Source organism: Bos mutus, chromosome 5 (assembly GCF_027580195.1).
Source record: "Bos mutus isolate GX-2022 chromosome 5, NWIPB_WYAK_1.1, whole genome shotgun sequence".
Classification (NCBI taxonomy): domain Eukaryota; kingdom Metazoa; phylum Chordata; class Mammalia; order Artiodactyla; family Bovidae; genus Bos; species Bos mutus.
In genome coordinates, this window is record NC_091621.1 from 112,670,566 (window position 1) to 112,690,154 (window position 19,589).

Below are 19,589 nucleotides of genomic sequence, written 5' to 3' on the forward strand. Positions count from 1 at the left end.
GTCACCCTCCTCTGGGGTACACTAACCAATGACTCTGGTGACGGATGATGTTCTGAGCTCTGCAGAAGCACCTGGGCTTTCAGATGGAGGCCCTGGAGAGGGGCCGGCCAGGATGAAAAACGTGGCCATGCCTCCAAAGATCTAACTTCCTCCCAGAGCCGAGTTTAAAATGGCTACCTGCATTGAAATAGGGCAGACCTAGCAGATCCAACAGAATGAAGGCCTTGTTTATAGAGGAAAAAACTGAGGTCCAGAGACACATGATATTCAGCTGGACCTTAGAATCCTCATGCACACAATCTGTCCACGTCAGCCACCACATTGAGCCAAGTATCCGATGGACAGCAGACAACACTTCAGTAAATACGGTGTCTGCTGACTAACTACATGCTCAATCTGCAGGCACAGTGAAAGGGTCCTTCAAATACACCAACCAAATAATCCTCCTACCCACCCATCGACCATGACTCCGCCTTTAATGGGGAACAAGCTAAAGCTCAGGGAGGCCAAACACAGCATCAGGGCAGGAGGGTGGCAGGGCCAGGGCTCAAACCCAGGTTTTCTTTCTGCGCTGCTCTGGCTTGGTGGTTTTCAGATGTGGTCCTGGGGCAGCCGCCTCCAGTCACTTGGAAGCTTGTTAGAAATGCAAATTCTCAGTCCCCACTCCAGACCGTCTGGTCAAAGCTATGGTTTTTCCAGTGGTCATGTATGGATGTGAGAGCCGGACCATAGAGAAGGGTGAGCTCCTTCGAACTCTGGTGCTGGAGAAGACTCTTGAGAGTCCCTTGGACTGCAAGGAGATCAAACCAGTCAATCCTAAAGGAAATCAACCCTGAATATACATTGGAAGGACTGATGGTGAAGCTGAAGCTCCAAAACTTTGGCCACCTGATGCGAAGAATTGACTGGAAAAGATCCTGATGTTGTGAAAGAGTGAAGGCATGAGAAGAGGGCAACAGAGGACAAGATGGTTCGATGGCATCACCAACTTAACAGACATGAGTTTGAGCAAACTCCGGGAGATAGTGGAGGACAGAGGAGCCTGGCATGCTGCAGTCCAGAGGGTCACAAAGAGTAGGGACAAGACTTAGTGACTGAACATCTCCATATTTACAAGATCAGAAGCCCTGGACATGAGGCCCAGCAATCTGTATCCTAGTACATTCCCTGCTGATTCTGATGGACGTGAAGTTTCAGAGCCACTGCTTACAGACATGGCTGATTGATGTTGGGGCACAGAGGGGTGGGGGGCGTGTGGGGAGATGGCGTAGAGGCTCCAAGGCTGGCCTCCTTTCCCCGAGGTACTCCTAGATCCATGAGCCCAGGGGAAGCACTCACACCTGACCTGCAGGGAGCAGCCCGCCCAGGGTCCGGAAAGGATGGGGGCAAGCCCAGGGCCCAGGCTGGAGCGGATGCCAGGGAGGGGGGCTGTCAGTCTCCTTCTGAACCTTCTGAGAGCACAAAGGCCTCAGCCCCCGAGTCTAACCTTCTTGTTTCGAGGCAGACACCACTGCACTGTCACTGCTGCTGCCTGCCTGCCACTCACCTGGGGGATTTACACCCACTCTGATGAGAGACCCATTGGGGTACTGCAGCCCGGGAGAGAGGTGTCAGGCAGGCCCACCCTACCCTGGGAAGAGTAAGCATGATGAGGAAACTGTGAAGACGGATGTCTCTCTTCTGTCACCCAGCCCTGCCTCTCACACCAGGAGGGCAACTCCAGGCAAGAGTGGGGACTTCCCCCTGGGCACTCCACACTGCCCTGAGCGGGGGGCTCATGCTTTCTCTTGGGGTGGGGAAAAAAAAGCCCAGGGTCTTGGGTACAGGAGGAGGAAGGGCAGCCAGATGAGGTCATGCAACGTGGAGTGTCTCTGCAGAAGGGCTGCAGTGTCCCGGACAGCCAGCCTCAGAGCTGGGCGCTCGCCAGGCCCCACGCCAGGAAAATGGAAAACCCGTGGGCCTGGCCGAGGTGAACTCCCTGTTTCCACAGCCCCCATCCAGGAACCGGGGGAGTTCCCCGCCCCAGGTGCAGGGTCAGGCTTCGGTCTTTGTTCTGCGTGCTTGCCTGGGCACCAAGTCCAGGGACCCGAAGACTGCCCGGACGCAGGTTCTCAGTCCTCCTCTGCACACAACTAGCTAGTCTCATTCACACAACTGGGAACTTTCTCCTTCAGCTGCAGTTTCCTAGAAATGTGGCCACCCCGTGTTATGATTCAGACAGGGCTCAGTCCCTAGGGGTGCCAGGGCAGGGCGGGGCTGGCAGCGCTGGACCTTCGGGTCACGCCCTGTCTCTGCCTCTCTGGTTTTCACAGAAATCCACACAATTGAATGCTCATCCACACCCCTTGCTGTGAACGGTTTTCAACAGGGTGAGGGCTGGGAGTGGGGAACAGAGATCTTGCTAAACCCATGATCGCTCTGTTGCCACAACAGTCTCTGTGAACCAGATTCTGGCAGCAGCTCCAGGCAATCACTGGCCAGACAGCCAGTGCCCTCCCAGTCCCATGGGCCTCCAGGGGCTATGGGGCTCAAGGAACAGAAGCTTTGGACTCTGTGAAAGCTGAGCTTTCTCCTCCCCAGAATCTGACAGTTAGGGGACGCAGCTTGAAGAGGAGGCGGGGGTGGGGTGGGGAAGGAGAGCAGAGGGTGGACAAGCTTCAGTTTAATACAGTGTCCACTGGTGTCCCCAGACCCCAGGAGTCCAGGATTGCCTGTGCTGTCCCCACAGGCATTTCACAGTAATAGCAGCCTACAGGAGACCATCCTTGTGAGGGACAGAGGAAAAGAGAGGCCGAGGGATGGAGAGACAGGGCAGAGGGGAGCCCTGTTGCCGCCTTTTCCATCCTCCACAGGAGGGACCTGCAGTATTTTTCCTCCTCCTGTAAGGAGTCAGCACCCTCCCCCACCACCCCAATGTGACCTACTTATCTACTCCCTTTATAGGGAGGGACCCTGGACAGCATCCCAGTCCAGGGCAGGGCTGTCTGAGTCTCAAAAAGACGAGTTCTCTAATAAGGGAAATCCAGACACTGTAAGTGGGCTTCCCTGGTGGCTCAGATGGTAACGAATCTGCCTGCAATGTGGGAGACGTGGGTTCGATCCCTGGGTCGGGAAGATCCCCTGGAGAAGGGAATGGCAGTCCACTCCAGTATTCTTACCTGGGAAACACCGTGGATAGAGGAGCCTGGAGGGCTACAGTGCATGGGGTCACAAAAGAGTTGGACACGACTGAGCAATGAATACTAGACCTGTAAGGTGGTAGGGAGGTTGGGCAAGGCTGGTAAGAAGGAGGATGGAGGCTGGTGGCTCCCAAGGACAGTGCTCATCTGTGGCTGCTGGCCATCAGGCCCGAGTCACAGCCTGACTAAGGGGAAGAGATATGGGGCCCGAAGGAGTGGCCGGGGCAATCGAGGGAGTGCACAGACTCAAGGGAAATCGCACAGAACAGCCAGCTCCTGCAGGTTCTCCAACACACTGCCCCAAGAGCATTGACCTGAGGTATCTCACCTCTGAGCCCGTTTCCTTATCTGCAAAACAGGGATAATAATTTCTACTTCAGACGACGATGAAAAGAGAAATTATGTAGCCCACCCTCAGTTCCTTCCTAAAGAAAACTCGACTAGGTCTCAGAATAACTGCACCCTCAGGATAACAGCGACCCAGCAAGGAATCTGAGGCTCAAAGAAGTTAAATCATTTATGCAAAGTCACACAGCCAGGAGCAGAGCTGAGGTTCACGTTCCTGACTGTCTGCTCCAGACATGTGCTCTCAAATCCCACCCCAACCCCCACCAGAATATCACTGGCCTTAATGAGAAAGGGTTTGGCAAAACCCATGTCCCCAAATCGTAAGTAAATTTAGAATGCTGAGTCAGATTGGGGCTGGAGGAATCAAAGACTAATTGGCTTGTATAATGCTGTGGCTTTATCCTCTTGCCTTCTGGAGGCTGTAAGCGGCTATCTGCTCTCAAGCCGCCGGGCCTCCAGCCTGGCCTCCCTCCAGCCCTTTCTTCTCACTGCAGCCACAGAGAACACTGTCCTGCTTCTAGCCGTGGTTCCCGGCTGCCCTCAAGATCTCATCCAGACCCAGTGCGGCCAGGGCCCAATCTATCCTCAGTAGGTCCTAGGCCAGGGGGAGGCAGCCCTATCCTGTTTTTTATCAAATGTACCAAAATATACCCATGCTGCTACAGTTGTGTCCCCGACTCTTTGAGACCCCATAGATGGCAGCCCATGAGGCTCCCCGGTCCCTGGGATTCTCCAGGCAAGAACACTGGAGTGGGGTGCCATTGCCTTCTCCAATGCATGAAACTGAAAAGTGAAAGTGAAGTCGCTCAGTCGTGTCTGATTCTTAGTGACCTCATGGACTGCAGCCTACCAGGCTCCTCTGTCCATGGGATTGTCCAGGCCAGTGTACTAGAGTGGGGTGCCATCGCCTTCTCCCAAAATATATCTTTGCTGCTGCTGCTAAGTCGCTTCAGTCTTGTCTGACTCTGTGTGACCCCATAGATGGCAGCCCACCAGGCTCCATTCACTAAATACAAATGCTTTCATGTAAAAAAATTTTTTGAAAGGCTTTTTAATCATTTGAACCTTGAAAAATCAATTTAAATACTCAGTTTTCATACACAGGTGCTAATACATTTTTTCAGGCCTCAGATATTTGGGGTATTTGGAAAGTGCATAAGTACTACATGTACATGCCGGTCACCTCTGACTCTGTGACTCCAAGGACTGTGACCCGCCAGGCTCCTCTGTCCATGGGCTTCTCCAGGCAAGAATGCTGGAGTGGGTTGCCATTCCCTTCTCGAGGGGATCTTCCTGACCCAGAGATCGAACCCTCATCTCCTTTGGCTCCTACATTGGCAGGCTAGTATTGTGCACATGGTGCCTAAGGGCTGAAGGAGCCGTCTGTGCAGCGCTGGGGCCACCCCCCACCAGGCCTTTGTAAAGACTGTTTCCTCTGCTTTTGTTTTTCCTTCTATAAATGTAAATGCTCACACCATTGTCCCCTCCCACACTGCTCTGTAGTTTATTTATTTTGACCCAAGTTCACAGATACTTAACCTCTCAGTTTCCTTGTGTGTAAAACAGGAATTATAGTGACAACCACTTCGTGGGGCTTTTAAGAGGACAAGTTCATACATAAAATGAGATTCATGAACCATCACCTGGAAGCATGTTAGAAATCTCAACAAGATCCCCCTGAGATTCAAATGCCATTTCAGTTTGTGGAGCCCTGCGCTAAAGCACTGACCACAACGCCTGTTACATGATAAAAACTCAGTGACAACTGTGTTGATCACTATCATCATGACTACTAAAGGTCAAGCTTTTACAGTTGTCTCCAGTTTCCCTGTTTGACTTATTTTTAACTCCCAAACTCTAGTTCAGTGGTTCTCAAATGGAGTTCCTGGGGAACACTGGCCTCCCTGGCTCATCCCAGGTGAACGCAGAGGCTGCCATCAAGAGGTGCTTCCTGCTCTCAGGCAGCTTCCCTCCATCTGCAGGAGACCCAAGGATAGAGGCAGCTGCAGCAGGGCAGCAGCCGGGGTGAAAAGGGCTGCCAAGGTGCTCGAGGAGGCAGCTGATCCAGGCGCGGGCCAGTGGGGGTTGGGGGGAGAGGCAAGGAAAGTTCTATTTAATCTAAGAGCTGAAAGATGAGCTAGTAACCCAGGATTCTCCCCCAAAGTGGCAATGTGGTCAGCACTTAAACAGTGGACTGACTGCTCCCACAGTGTGAGAGGGGCTTTAAAGACTCTTAACTTTGCTCCAAGGAGCAAAGCCCCATCGTGTGTGTGTGTGTGTGTGTGTGTGTGTGTGTGTGTGTACGTGCACACGCGCTCAGTCATGTCCAGCTCTTTTCCAACCCCATGGACTGTAGCCCGTCAGATTCCTCTGTCCATTGGACTTTCCAAGCAAGAATACTGGAGTGCGTTGTCATTTCCTTCTCCAGGGGATCTTCCCAGCCCAGAAATCAAAGACGCATCTCCCGCTTGGCAGGTGGATTCTTTACCACTGCTCCACCTCAGAAGCGGGTAAGACATATTGTGGATCTAGATCCACTGGCTTTGCAGTTTCCTCCCCCACGCAAACAAGGGAGCCCTGAGGGCTTGAGTCTGAACCCTGTACGTAGTGTGCCAGTATGAAGCCCAGTTACTTATAATTAATTCTGGCTTCTTTGCAAACCAACCCTCAGTAGAAGCAGAACTGTTGTTCTGGGCACCTGGGGTTCCTCAACTGCAGGATGAAAACAATGATCCGCCCCTACAGGATACCTGTAGGGATAAAGTGGGAGGTCCCCTCCCAGGCCACACAGCAAGACAGAGGCAAGTCTGTCTTAAGTAGCAGAGTTCGGCTCTTGAGTAGCAGCATCTGGGCCCGCTCGGGCTGGATGTAAATTTCTTTGCAAGTACATTTCTTCCGACGTGTACTTGCAAAGACCATCCCACCCCTGCCCCAGTCCAGACTGCGGGGCTGAGAGGCTGCAACAGCCAGTCAGCAAGCAAGATGCGGGGTGGTCAGCGGGGGCCAGCGAGGGTCTCGGGTAACTGGCTGGTTCTGGAGAGAGGAGAATGGGCGCTGTTTCCCGTGCCTGACAGTCCCTGACGGATGCTCTGAGGGCTCCAGAGCAGACACGGCCCAGTGCGGACGCTCGCAGAGGCCCCGTGAAAAGAGGAATATTCGTTACACCACTTGCTTTACACGCAGTGCACTACAGAGGGCCTTTCCCGCCCCACGCGCCACGAGAGGCCAGCGCGCAGGGCCAGATTGGCTGAGAGGAGTAGAGCCGCCGCCGATTGGCTGAGAGGAGGCAGGGCCGCCGCCGATTGGCTGAGAGGAGGCCGGGACGTCGCCGATTGGCTGCAAGGGGCCGGGCCGCCGCCGATTGGCTGAGAGGAGGCCGCAGGACCACTCTGCGGGCCCAGCAGCACGACCGCGAAGTCAGCTGACTCGGTGCGGCTTCGGGAGGAAGCCGCGATGCGGCGCTGGGCGGGCGGTGGGTTTGGCCTTGAGCTTTTGTTACGTGGCTTTATCGCTTCCTTCCCCTGCTGAAGGCCGAGGCCAATCCTCACCCTTTTCTGGAGCAAAACACCCCCTCCCCACTCGGCGGCTCCAGCCTGATGGTAGAGGACCCCTTCACTTGGGGCGGGCGGACGCGCTGACCGTGGAACCGCCGGGGCTATTTCGGTTCCTTCTCCGCCCCGCGGCCTGGGCTTCCTGCTGAGTTTCCCTGCGCTTCCCTTAGCTCACCAGTGACCACAGACGCCGCTTTCAGAGAACTTGCTTTATGTCAAACAGACCATTTGCGTCTTGTTTGCGTCTTTTTTTTGTTTTTTTTTGGCCTGATTTTTTAGGGCAACGGTGCGGATATCCTTACCCATTCCCCCTCCCCCTATTACAGGTGAGAAAACATGCAGTTCAGAGAACTTAATTTGCTGAATGTCACAGCTCGGAAGTGGTTCAGCTGGGGTTCACCTCCTTGGCTGGCTGGCTGCAGCACTGTGCATTTTTCCCCTGCACTGCTCTGCCTCTGGGTAAGGCCAAGCCAGGACCCTGCTGAAGAATGGTTGTGGTCTGCCAGATTCTACCCTTGAGTCACACTGTCTTCAGAGACATTTGCAGGGGTGGGGTGGGGTGGGCAGGCTAGGAAATAAACTAGCTCTAAGGAATTGTTGGAAAAGATTTCCCCTGGAGCCTGTTTTCTTCAGCGCAGGGATCTAATCAAAACGAGTGATCTGGAATTCTTTCCTGGCTTCTGTGAGGAGCATCCTGGTTTAAGGCACGTTCCTCCCCGCATCCTCATGCCCCTTCCTGCCCCCTGACCCAGCAGAGAAAGGTAAGGCCCCGCATGTGTCTAAGGCCTCTGCCACTGAAGCTCATCTGCAAATCAGGCATAAAGGTCGGGAACCCAGAGAAGGAGAACGCGAGGCTTGGGCACAATCTGCTTCCAGTGCTCAGAGTGCCTGAGAAAGACAGCCGGGTCCTAGGTCCTCTCCTACTTGTCCCCTTGTAGTAGACACATCTCACATTCCCCTGGAGAAACCTCTTCCCAGGGGTAGGGCAGAATAGTGTGAGAAAGTGGCAGCTTTAAAAGTCAGATACATTGTACACCTGGAAGACAGGGTTTTTGTGTTTTGATGGGACATCTGTAAGGCCATGGCTGGTCTTTACTATTTAAAAATAGTACAAGCAAATCGCCAAGTAATTCCACCTTGTAAACATAAATACATAAGAGAGAAGCTAGACAAAGGGGATGCAAACAACTTATGCATATCCCTTCTTATCTCTTGTCCAAGCTCCAGCCGTCCATCCAGCAGGGATGGGTGGGGGCATCAGCAACTTCAGAGCTACAGAGAGGGTGGGGCGGGGGGGTGATTCTCCTTCTACATGGAAGTAAAATGATATGAACAGGGTATTCAACAGGTAAAAATACCGTTAAAAGACAAGGAGGAACAAAAAAGTTATCAGGCACCTGAGGTGAATTGATGGCTGTAGTTGAAGGCCCTGGAGCCAGAGAGGGGGAGGTCTGAGCCCATAGTGCTGGGGCTCCAGTATTGTATTAAAAAAAAAAAAAAACTTTTAACTTTTCTCAGGTGGGAAGCTAATCCCTACCCTTTTGTAAAGCTTCAGTTTCCACGTTTGTAAAAGGACTTTAGATAAGATGGTTCCTAAGCTGCCACACATCTGGAGACTCCTGATTCTGCAGCACCCAGATATTTTCATTAAATGATGCTCGCCTCCTCCATCTCAATAATGTGTGAATCATCTGACTGACTGCTCAGCTTCCCTGCCTTATGAGATCACCCCTGCCTGTTCCAATGCATTTGGCTGCCAGAGAGCAAACATTCCATGTGTGAGCTGGGGCTACATGTTGTTGTGATGATAGATCTGGCAAATTTGAGGCATGTGAGTTTAATGTGAAACAGCACAAAATGCAGTCTCCCGGGGGCCTGGGCCTGGTGCAAAGCCCCCTGATTCACTTGCAGGGGGTGTTGGTTGTCATGTGTTGGGGCTTGGAGGAGCCCAGAACCATCCACCTACCTATCTACCCTCCTCAAAAAGTTGTCCAGTCTACCCTCCCCTTCCATCGGGTAGGGTTCATTATGCCCATAATCATCAGCCTTGCCTGCTAAGCCAAGATTCTACTTCATAGAACCCTGGGTCTCTTCATTGCAGGCAGATTCTTTACTGTTTGAGCCACCAGGGAAGCCCCTTGAGAATCCACTGCTGGGGCTAAAGTCGTCCTCAGGAGGCACTTGCTAGAGAATCTGTGTACACCACACACGCAAACACAATCATGCTTCCCAGATAGCACTAGTGATGAATCCGCCTGCCAACGTTGGAGACATAAGAGACACGGGTTTGTTTCCTGGGTCGGGAATATCCCCTGGAGAAGGAAACAGCAACCCACTCCAGTATTCTTGCCTGGGAAATCCCATGGATAGAGGAGCCTGGTGGGATCCATGGGGTCACAAAGAGTCGGACGCGACTTAGCAACTAAACAACAAACACAGTTGTGGTAGATGGTCATGCTCTCTCAGTAACCACCCACAAACAATTTCCAGAAGGTACCAGGAACCCCTTATAGGAACCTCACACCTTCAAATCCACAGATGAAGCCACAGGTTAGGGTGGGAAACAGGATTCTTCTTTGCAGTTAATTGTCACACAGTGTTCTGAGTACCATCACTGAGTGTACGAAGGAGAAGGAAGGGAAAGGGTGCGGAAGGGGCACACGTTTTAACACGTTCAGCACAGTGGTCAAGAAAGCAGGCTCTGGCTCTGGATGGCTTGGACTTGAATCCTGGGTCTTCCATTTCCTTGCTGTGCTGTCTAACCTAAGGCAAACTATTTAACCTCTCTGTGCCTCAGTTTCTTATAGGATTGTTATGGGGGTGAAATGAATGAATTCTGGTGAAGCACTAAGAAATGCCTGCCCCATGTAAGTGCTCTATGAGTGTGACCATTATTGTGACAAGTCCTCCACTAACGACCTTACACATATCATTTAACAACCATTTCTTTTGAAAAGGAAAATCCAGGAAATAACTGCGTTCTACACTAGTTACAACAATGTCTGTGACTGGGGGTGTATGTGAGAAAGGAAATAAACAGATATTTGGACCAGCCCTTGTTTCTTCTGTTAGTCCTTTCTATAATATATAAAGTGTTTCTTTTTTCTTTTTAATTTATTTTTATTTTTGGCTGCACTGGGTTTTTGTGGTTGTGCAAAGGCTTCTCTCTAGTTGTGGCAAGCGGGGGGCTACTCTAGTTGTGGGGCAGGGGCTTCTTACGGTGGCTTCTCCTGTTGCAGAGCACAGGCTCTAGAACACACAGGCTTCAGCAGTTGCAAGTGCTTAGGCTTGGTCATGGTGATGCAGAGGTTTAGTTGCCCCTCAGCATGTGGGATCCTCCCGGACCAGGGATTGAACCCATGTCCCCTGTACTGCAAGGCAGATTCTCAACCACTGGACCAACCACCAGGGGAGCCCCCATAAAGGGTTTCATACAATGCCTGATTGCTTTTCTTTTTACTTCTGACATAATAATATGAATTGGAAATCTTTCCATATCAGAATGTGTAGGACTATCTCATTTTTTTAATCTCATTCTTTTTAAGTGCTGCACAGTATTACACAGTATGGATATACAATAGATTATTTATCCATTCTCATATATTTATTGGGCACCTAATATTTACTGTGTCCATACGGGATGTGAGAGGAAGCATAGGTGGCAAAGTCACACAGAGCATGTTCCCCAAGAAGCTTGTGATTTTGGGGGGAACCCAGGACTTGGGTGAAATAATCAGAGACCAATACAAGAAGGCATGTGATAAAATATTCAACTGAATTTAAAATTTAAGTGTCCATGCTAGTGATTTAATAGGAATTACAATAGATTGTAATGATGCAGCTGAGGGCCTGCCTCCTGGAAGCCTTGGCTGGGAGGGACAGAGAGGAAATTTACCCATTAGTTCTTCCAGCCTCACTGAAAGATTACTCAGGGCAGGAAGGACACGCCTGCACTCCCTTACAAGCTGCAACACAGCAGCACTGGTGTCCCAGCTGGAGGTGGAATGCAGCAGGCCTGGTGGCTCCTGCAGCTCGCAGGCGTGGGCAGCCCTTTGCTGCCGATGTGCTTCCGGGGGCTGTCCTCCCCTCCACCTTCTGCTGGGGGCCCGTGCTGCTCTGCTTGAATCCCAGGGGGTGCAGACCCCTCCAGGCACAGCAAGTCTCTTCCAGGAGCCAGAACGAGAGGCCCTCTGTCCTCCATCTGGCCTTGCTTCCAGGGTCGTGAGAATAGCTGCCCCATAGGCCGGGCTGGGGATATTCTGTGTGTAGGTACTCGGAAGCTTTTGCCAAGGTTGTATTTCTTTTACCCCACCCCTGAGCTCAAGTCACTACCTAAATCAGTCACACTTGGCTGCCTCAGAGAATTAGGGGGTGTTAAAGCCTACACTTGACATTCCTTCTGCAAGGCCCTACCCAGCGGCCTTTTAATACCTTAGTGGCGGTAAATCTTTTAACCTCAGCCTTGACCACTTACGCTTCCACACATGCCTCTGTGTTGACAAAGTCAATAGTCTATGAACAGAGAAATATTTATTAGGCACTTACTATGGATTTAGGTCTGTACAGAGCCTGGGGTTTGGGGTGTTGGGGGAGGGAGGGTTATAGGAAAAGAGAGAGGTGGTCATGCCATAAGGGCTTAAAACTTCAATGTGCAGAGAAGCACAACACAGTAGATCCACAAGCGATCAAAGTGGGTGGCGTGGACAGACTGCTGAGGGGAGCAGAGAAGCCACCCTGGTGGAGTGGAGGGCCTCTAGCCAGTCGCTTTTGACGGGAGCTCTATTCTCACTTCCTAAAGAATCCACGTCCTGGGACTTCCCTGGTGGTCCTGTGGCTAAGACTCCGAGCTCCTAATGCAGGAGGCTGGGGTTTGATCCCTGGGCAGGGAACCAGATCTGCATGCTACAACGAAGATGTGGCACAGCCAAATAGATAGATGAATATTAAAAAGAAAGAAAGAGTCCACGGCAGTTCCTCCAGGGAGTGAGGTCAGTAAGACAGGATGGCCCGATGTGGCAAACAGATCCACATTCTGTTCTCGGGGTCACAGAGAGTCAGCGTTTCCCCCTCATCTGAATGACTGTCCCACTTTTTCCTCTAACTTTTAATTTTCCAGTACAGGAAAGTGGAAAGACTTGTACAATAATATCATTAAACTCTTCACCTACATTCATCAACGCTGTCATAAGTATTTTATCTCCTTCCGTAGATATACATTTCCTCCCTCAGTTGGAAGTAAGCTGCAGATACCATCCCTAAACACTTGATGTAGATCAGCTTTCATAAATATTCTCCTACACAGCCCCGGTGTCACATTCCTTCTAAAGAAATTCAACATTGATATAAAGCTCATATTCATCTTTCCTAATTGTCCACACAATGACCTCTATTTGTAAATTAAAATGTAATCAAGGAAGGGCTTCCCTGGTAGTCCAGTGGCTCCAACTCTGGGCTCCCAATGTAGCTGGCCTAGGTTGGATCCCTGGTCAGGTAACTTATTAATAGATCCCACATGCTGCAACAAAGATCAGGCGCAGCCACATATAAAAAAAAAAAAATATATATATATATATATATATAATGAAGGATTAGTCATTGCATTTGGGTGTCCTGTCTCTTACAACTCCTCCCATCTGTAACAGGACCCAGTTCCCTTTTGTTTCCCTTTCATCATCTTGACATTTTTGAAGAGTATAGGTCAGTCACTCTGGTGAATGACCCACGGTTTGGATTTGTCTGATGGTTTCCTCATGATAGAATTTATATTCTTTTTCTTAAAATAGTGGTGGTTTAAACATCTGTACCACAAAATTTACCATTTTAACCATGCTGATGTGTCAATTCAGTGGCATTAAATACATTCATAACAGGGCACAGCCATCACCACTGTGTTTCCAGAATGCTTTCATCATCTCAAACAGAAATTCCATACCCATTCAACACTAACTCCCAGCTCCTGGCAACTGTCATTCTACTTTCTGTCTCTGTGACTTTACCTTTCCTAGGGTCCCTCACATAAGTAGAATCATACAATATTTGTCCTTTTGTGACTGACATTTCACTTAGCATAATGTTTTCAATGTTGCAGCATGAGTCAGAATTCCCTTCCTTTTTAAGGCTGAGTAATATTCCATTGTATGTCTGGACCACGTTTTGTTTGTCCATTCATCTGTTGACAGACACCTTGGGTAGCCTCCAACTTCTGGCTGTTATGAACACTGTGGCTATGATCACTGGGACACAAGTATCTGTTGAGTCCCTGCTTTGAATCCTTTGGGGTTAGGATTGAAATTCCACCTGGGAGAGGAATTGCTGGATTATATGTGGCTCTGTTTCTCTTCTGGAGGGACTGCCTGACTGTTACCCACAGCAACTGCATCATTTTATATTCTCACCAGCTTGTGATTCTCCTGAGGCTTGAGATTTCATGATTTCTCCACATCCTTGCCGGAGAAGGCAATGGCAACCCACTCCAGTGCTCTTGCCTGGAGAATCCCAGGGACAGGGGAGCCTGGCGGGCTTCCGTCTATGGGGTCACACAGAGTCAGACATGACTGAAGCGACTTAGCAGCAGCAGCAGCAGCAGCAGCCACATCCTTGCTCTTTTTTGTATTTATTTTTTATAATAGTCATCCTACTGGGTAAGAGGTGGTATCTTTTTGCCATTTTGATCTGCAGTTCCCTAATGCCTAATAATTTTGAATGTCTTTTTATGTGCTTATTGACCATTTGTGTATCTTTTTTGGAGAAATGCCTATTCAAGTCATTTGTCCAGTTTTGAATCAGGTTGTTTGTTTTTGTTTGTCCTTTAGTGCATAAAAGTTCTTAATTTTGATGGAGTTGAAATTATCTATTTTCTTTATTACCTATTTGTTTGTGTTTTTGGTATCATATCTTGGAAAGTATTGCCACATCCAATGTCACAAAGATTTCCTTCTGTGTTTTCTTCTAAGAGTTCTATAGTTTTAGCTCTTAAGTTTAGGTCTTTGATCCATTCAGAGTTAATTTTTGTGTGTGGTATAAGGAAAGTGTCCAGTTTCATTCTTTTACATATAAGCATATCCACTTTTTCCAGTTTGCTGAAAATACTGCCCTCTCCCCATTGAATGGTCTCAGCACCTTTGTCAAAAATAAATTATTTCTGACTCTCTACTCCATTGGTCTATATGCTTGGTCTGTTCCATTTTAAGACATATATAGTTTCTTCCAATCTCCTTCTAATACTTGTATCCACTCCCTCAAAGAGGAGAATGAGGAGGAACAGTCTTAACCTCAAAGGAATTTAATGTTAGGGGGCCCTGGATTTGAATGCCAGCATGAGTACAACATTCTCAAGGTGCCCAATTTTCCGATAAGCATCCAAATTGTCAGTGTTGAGCAAGCTGTTTATTCTATCTGAATCCATCCACTTACTATCTTGGGCACAAACATTCTCTACATTTTTTTTCCCTGTTACCAAACTTAGAGGACCCAAATATGCTTCGAGTTATGTTGTTTTGAAATTCCACACAAAGGGGACGAGACTGGTGTTGTATGTGTGTTTAGCCTTTAACTCACAGAAGTAGGAGGATGACAACGAACCAGCAGTTATTTACTTTGTGTGGAGCGCTGTAACATTAAACCCATACTCGCGGTAGCATACAGTGCAGTTGGAGACGCACTGTGTGTGTGTGTGTGTGTGTGTGTGTGTGTGTGTGTGTGTGTCTTGAAGAGTACTTGGAGATGGGAGAGATTAAAATGGAAATAGTTGGGAAAATCTCCAAAGGTGGGGTCTTCAGGGGATTGGTAGAGGGGAAAAGTAAATTAAGATTCAGGGTAAAGGGCTTCCCTGGTGGCTCAGTGGTAAAGAATGTGCCTGCCAATGCAGGAGACATGGGTTCAGTCCCTGGGTTGGGAGGATGCCACGAAGCAACAAAGCCTGTGTGTCACAACTATTGAGCCTGTGCTCTAGAGCCCAGGAGCTGCAAGTCCTGAAGCCCATGTGCCCTGGAGCCCGAGCTCCTCAACAAGAGAAGCCATGGCAGTGGGAAGCCCATGCACTGCAGCTAGAGACCAGCCCCGACTCCCTGCAACTGGAGAAGAGCCCTCACAGCAACAAAGACCTAGCACAGCCAGAAATAAATGAATAAGTAAAATTAAAAAAAATTGGGAGTTGAAAAGTGGTCAGTATAACCAAAGAAGCAGACTCACAGATACAGAGAAAAACCTAATGGTTACCAGCGTGGAGGAGGGACAACATAGGCTGGGGGAGTGGTCGGCACAAGCGACTGGGTGTGCAGGAGGTTCGAGGGTGTATTGTACAACGTGGGGAATATAGCCAACACTTTGTAATCAGTGTAAATGGAAAGTAGCCTTTAAAGCCGTATACAAATAAAAAGTTATTTGAAAAAAAAAGATTCGAAGTTGAAAGTGAAGGATACTGGGTATTGCAAAGGCAGGAAGGAGTGAGCCCTCTGGAGACGTGAGAAGGGCAGCTGGACTAGATGGGCAGGTGTGTAGGAGAGAACTCGAGTGGGTGGCTAGGGGGTGCGGTACGCTAAGTTATGTAGGACTTTAAATAACCAGACAAAGGAATGTGCACTTGATTTATGTAGACAGCAGGTCACCCTTAAAAGTTCTTAAAAGGTGTGACTAATTTTTTGAATAGGAGTGTGGGGCCCCTTATAGGTAGGTTGGTCCAGAAGGGGATGTGGAGGAGATTACTGGAGAAGAGGAACTGATTTATTTCTCATAGGGCTTCTTTGGAAAGAAACGCAGTCCATCTCTGCCCCAAGTCCGACTCCAGGCTGAGGTGTATACACAGTCCCGCTTATTGAAATCTGCTGTTAGGAAACGCGCTGGACCTAAGATCCTATGACGCCTTGCCCACATTCAACCCAGCCCACTAGTCTTTTGTGTTAATGGCATAAAATTTCCACCGTCAGTTCTGCTGGCACCCTCCCAGATCGCCTCATCGCGGTGCCGTGCTCCCAGCACTTCCAAGCTACAGGCAGGGCTGTAATTTTACAGACTGAAGCAAGGAAGAAACAACAAAGTTTCTTCGTTTCTATAAAAGGTCAAGTTTTCTAAAGCTATTAGTGGGTCAGCTGAAACTTGTCTGTGTCGAGAAGGTGAAAATTGGGGGACCCTACAGCTGACCTTGAGAACCTTCTCCCCACTTGTCCCTCCCCCCACCTCCTCCCAGCTCCCTTCACGAGACGCTGAGCCTCAACGGGACCTGGAGCTTCCTCTTCATCCAATGCTTTCCCACAACAGCTGAGAACTACCTGGGACACACTCTAGGGGTTCAAGCCGCTCAGTCCCAGACAGGGAGGCTGAGTCTTGCCAGATGACATTCTGGGGGATCACAGGAAGATAGGCTAAGCAGGAAGTGTCCTGTGGGCTAGAATCAGGGAGATACAGGGACACTGGTGACCATTCCAGAGCGCAGAGCCGGATGATGGCATGGGGAGGGCCATTAGGCTGGCATCCCCCGTGGTCAGAGGCTGGCTGCGTTTTTACCCTCCCCTCCCTGCCTGGACACTCCCGGCTCTGGCATCTCTTTACATGGCTACCGTGTTTGGTTTTCAACCAGGACAAACAAAGAAAAGAGATTTGTTTTCCTGTCTGCTTCTGCTGAATGGAATCTCTGACTCTACTTACTGGTCATGCTTCAGACACCCTGGGGCTGGTTAGGACTTTAAACCCTGAGCACACTCAACTCCTAGCTTTACTGAATCCTTTTCCATGTCCTGAGCCTGGTACAAACTTCATCCACCCCCAATCTTCCTTCAATCAGTGGGTGATTCTGCAGCCAATTTCCTGGCTAATATTTCACCCACAAATTGCTATTTCAGCTGAACTCCCCTAACTTGAGCATCCTTACCAAATATTTTGGGCTTCCCATATATTCCCAAAATATAACCCACAATGCAGTTATGTTATCTTCAAATCTGCAAGCCTTTCTGCTATAATTCTGAAGTGGTGAAAAATCTCCTCTAATTTTAAAGGGCATAGAGTAAGCTCAGTCCCCTAAGGAGTATTGCAGAAATCTGGGGTTCTACCCTATTCATACTGAATTCCAGCCTTCCAGGAGTTTCAGTCAAAATGTCCTAGAAACCTTTGTGCTTTGGTGTTATTTTTTTCACCACCTTTCCCCCTTAACTGAAGATGGAATCAGAATGATTAAAAAGCATCACACACAACATGAGGAGTCTATATTTCCCACTTCTGCTCCCGGGGTCAGGAGGCAGAGGCGACTGTCAGGTGAGTAAATTTGCAGATGCCCACGCATGTCCAGAATATTCCCCAGGGGTCATTAGAGACTGCCCAGCGGGGGCGTGGGGGCCGGCCTTCCGTTTGGGGTTTCTTCCAGAACTTCTGTCCTGAGAGCATCCTGTTCTGTTATATAGATACCTGTGGCCGTCGCCAAATTGCTAGGCTGAGTACAGCAAGCGGTGCTCAAGGGCCTGGCGCTGGGTTAGAAATAGAAACAGAGCTGAAAAAAAAAAAAAGAAACAGAGCTGAAAGCCCCGGGCCCCAAGCCTGGGACAGGAGCTATGCTTCCTCCCCACCAGACCCACATTTGCCTCCCCTCCTCCTCCAGATCCCAGGCTTAACTCCTTCCTCGCTCAACGGTTGAAGGCATCCCTGTTTTCAGATGCACCCTGGATCTGGGCACCTACTTAAGCAGCAGCTCTTACCCGTCCAGAGCCTAAGGCATGAGGTCGACCCCCTCCTCCCACCCTCATGGGGGTGGGTGGCTCGGCAGCCGCCTGCCCAGGAGGGGAGAGGCTGAGCTGGGGTCTCAGGCGAGAGGGCCCGAGGCCCAGGCACACAGCCGCCCCCCACCCCAAGTGAGGGCACCTACAAAGGGGAGGGTCAGCGCCCCACTATGTTTAGAACCAGCTTTCCTGCTTGTGGAGGGCAGCGGGCCAGTCTGGTTATAATTATGACTGGAGAGTCACTTTCCTTCCAAAACTCTCCTTTCAGGTGTTAAAGCCTCACAGGCAGGTGCTCCATCTCCAGGAAGGGGCCTGGGAGGATTTGGTCTGGTTCAGTTTCCCTGAGCGGTGATCGAGGGGCCCGCAGGGCGCCAGGGACTGGGGTCTCGTTTCCATCACCTGGATGGTCAGTGGGTCTCAGCTTGTTTGTGGATGGACCAGGGAGACGGGCTGCTGCTCCCTGTGCAGACCTGTGCTGCCTTCATCCGGGTGGCACAGTGGCCAGCAGAGCCGGACGGCCTGGGTTCAAACCCTATCTTGCTACTTGTGTGACCTGCTTACTAGCTGTGTGACCTGTTTACCAGTTGTGTACCTGCTCACTAGTTGTGTGACTTCCTTACCAGCTGTGTGACCTGCTTCCTAGCTGTGTGAACTCCTCCCCAGCAGCACTGGCCTCATAGGGACATTGCGATGACGACAGTGTATAGGACAGGCCTGGTCTGCAGAACATGAGCGTCACCGTGATGATGTGTTCTCTTTCCTCATCAGTAAACTGACCCCTCAGTAAACAGTAAACCTCAGTAAACCTCTGAGGGGTCAGTAAACAGACCCCTCAGAGAGATGCTCAGAGCACATGCAGAAAGGGAAAACCCGCTCCCCACCTGCCCCCTGGGGAAAGGGCTGTGACACAGAGGCCAGTCAGAGGCTCGGGCCCAAGGTCACTTCTCCACCCTGAACAGGACACCAGCTTAGCCCGGGGTCAGAGCGAATTGTGGACAGGTCACGCCTGGCTATGATGTGGGGTCTGCACCCCTGCCCTGGTGACAGCTGCTTCTCACGCCAAGCAGCCAGCTGTCTGGTGTGAAAGAGGAGCCAGACAGACAGAACTTGGCCTTGCCGACTGACCAGGGCTCTGGCCAGGGTCTCTTGGGCAGCTGATGGGCTCCTGTTGCTGGGCCAGAAATCTGCCCCACAGATTCTGGCTCCACCTCTGGGCCTGGACCCACAGTCAGAGCCCAGGCTCTGGACTCACCACTGCCACCCCGTGTGTGTGTGTGTAGAGGGCCACAGCCGTGTCCCCCAAGTCTGCCCCACCTCTCCAGAATCCCCTTTCTCCTCTGGGCTTTTATAAGTGGAGTCTTCCTTGCTTTGTGTTGTCCATCCAAATCCTACCCACATCTGTCAAGTCCATGTCAATCTCACCTCCTCCAGGAAGCCCTCCCTGCCTGCCCAGCTCACACCACCAGTCTCATAGCCCTAAATTCCCTATTACCTGTGCCATTCGTTTGAAAATTAGAAATAGGCTTCATTACATTTCCCCCAATTTTCGAGCCCCTATTTGACAGCCAGGCCCTGGGTATGTGTTGGGGCAATCTCTAAAAGGAAAGAACAGGGCCATCTTCTATCAGGAAAATTAGACACTGAGGAATTCCCTGGTGGTCCAGTGGTTAGGACTCTGCCCTCTCACTGCCGAGGGCCCAGGTTCAATCCCTGGTTGGGGAGCTGAGATCCACAGGCCATGCAGTGTAGCCAAAACAAAAACATATCAAACAAACAAAAAAACTTATACTCTAAAGGGATGGCCTGGA

General features: G+C 50.2%; 1 protein-coding gene and 1 non-coding gene across 3 annotated transcripts in view; both read left to right on the forward strand.

Moving 5' to 3' along the window:
- The window catches only part of NINJ2 (ninjurin 2), a 72,445-nt gene that overhangs the window by 6,969 nt on the left and 45,887 nt on the right, over positions 1-19,589 (forward strand). The window lies entirely within an intron of this gene.
- On the forward strand, positions 19,431-19,503 carry TRNAE-CUC (transfer RNA glutamic acid (anticodon CUC)). Its single transcript has one exon. It is a non-coding gene; the product is annotated as a tRNA-Glu (tRNA).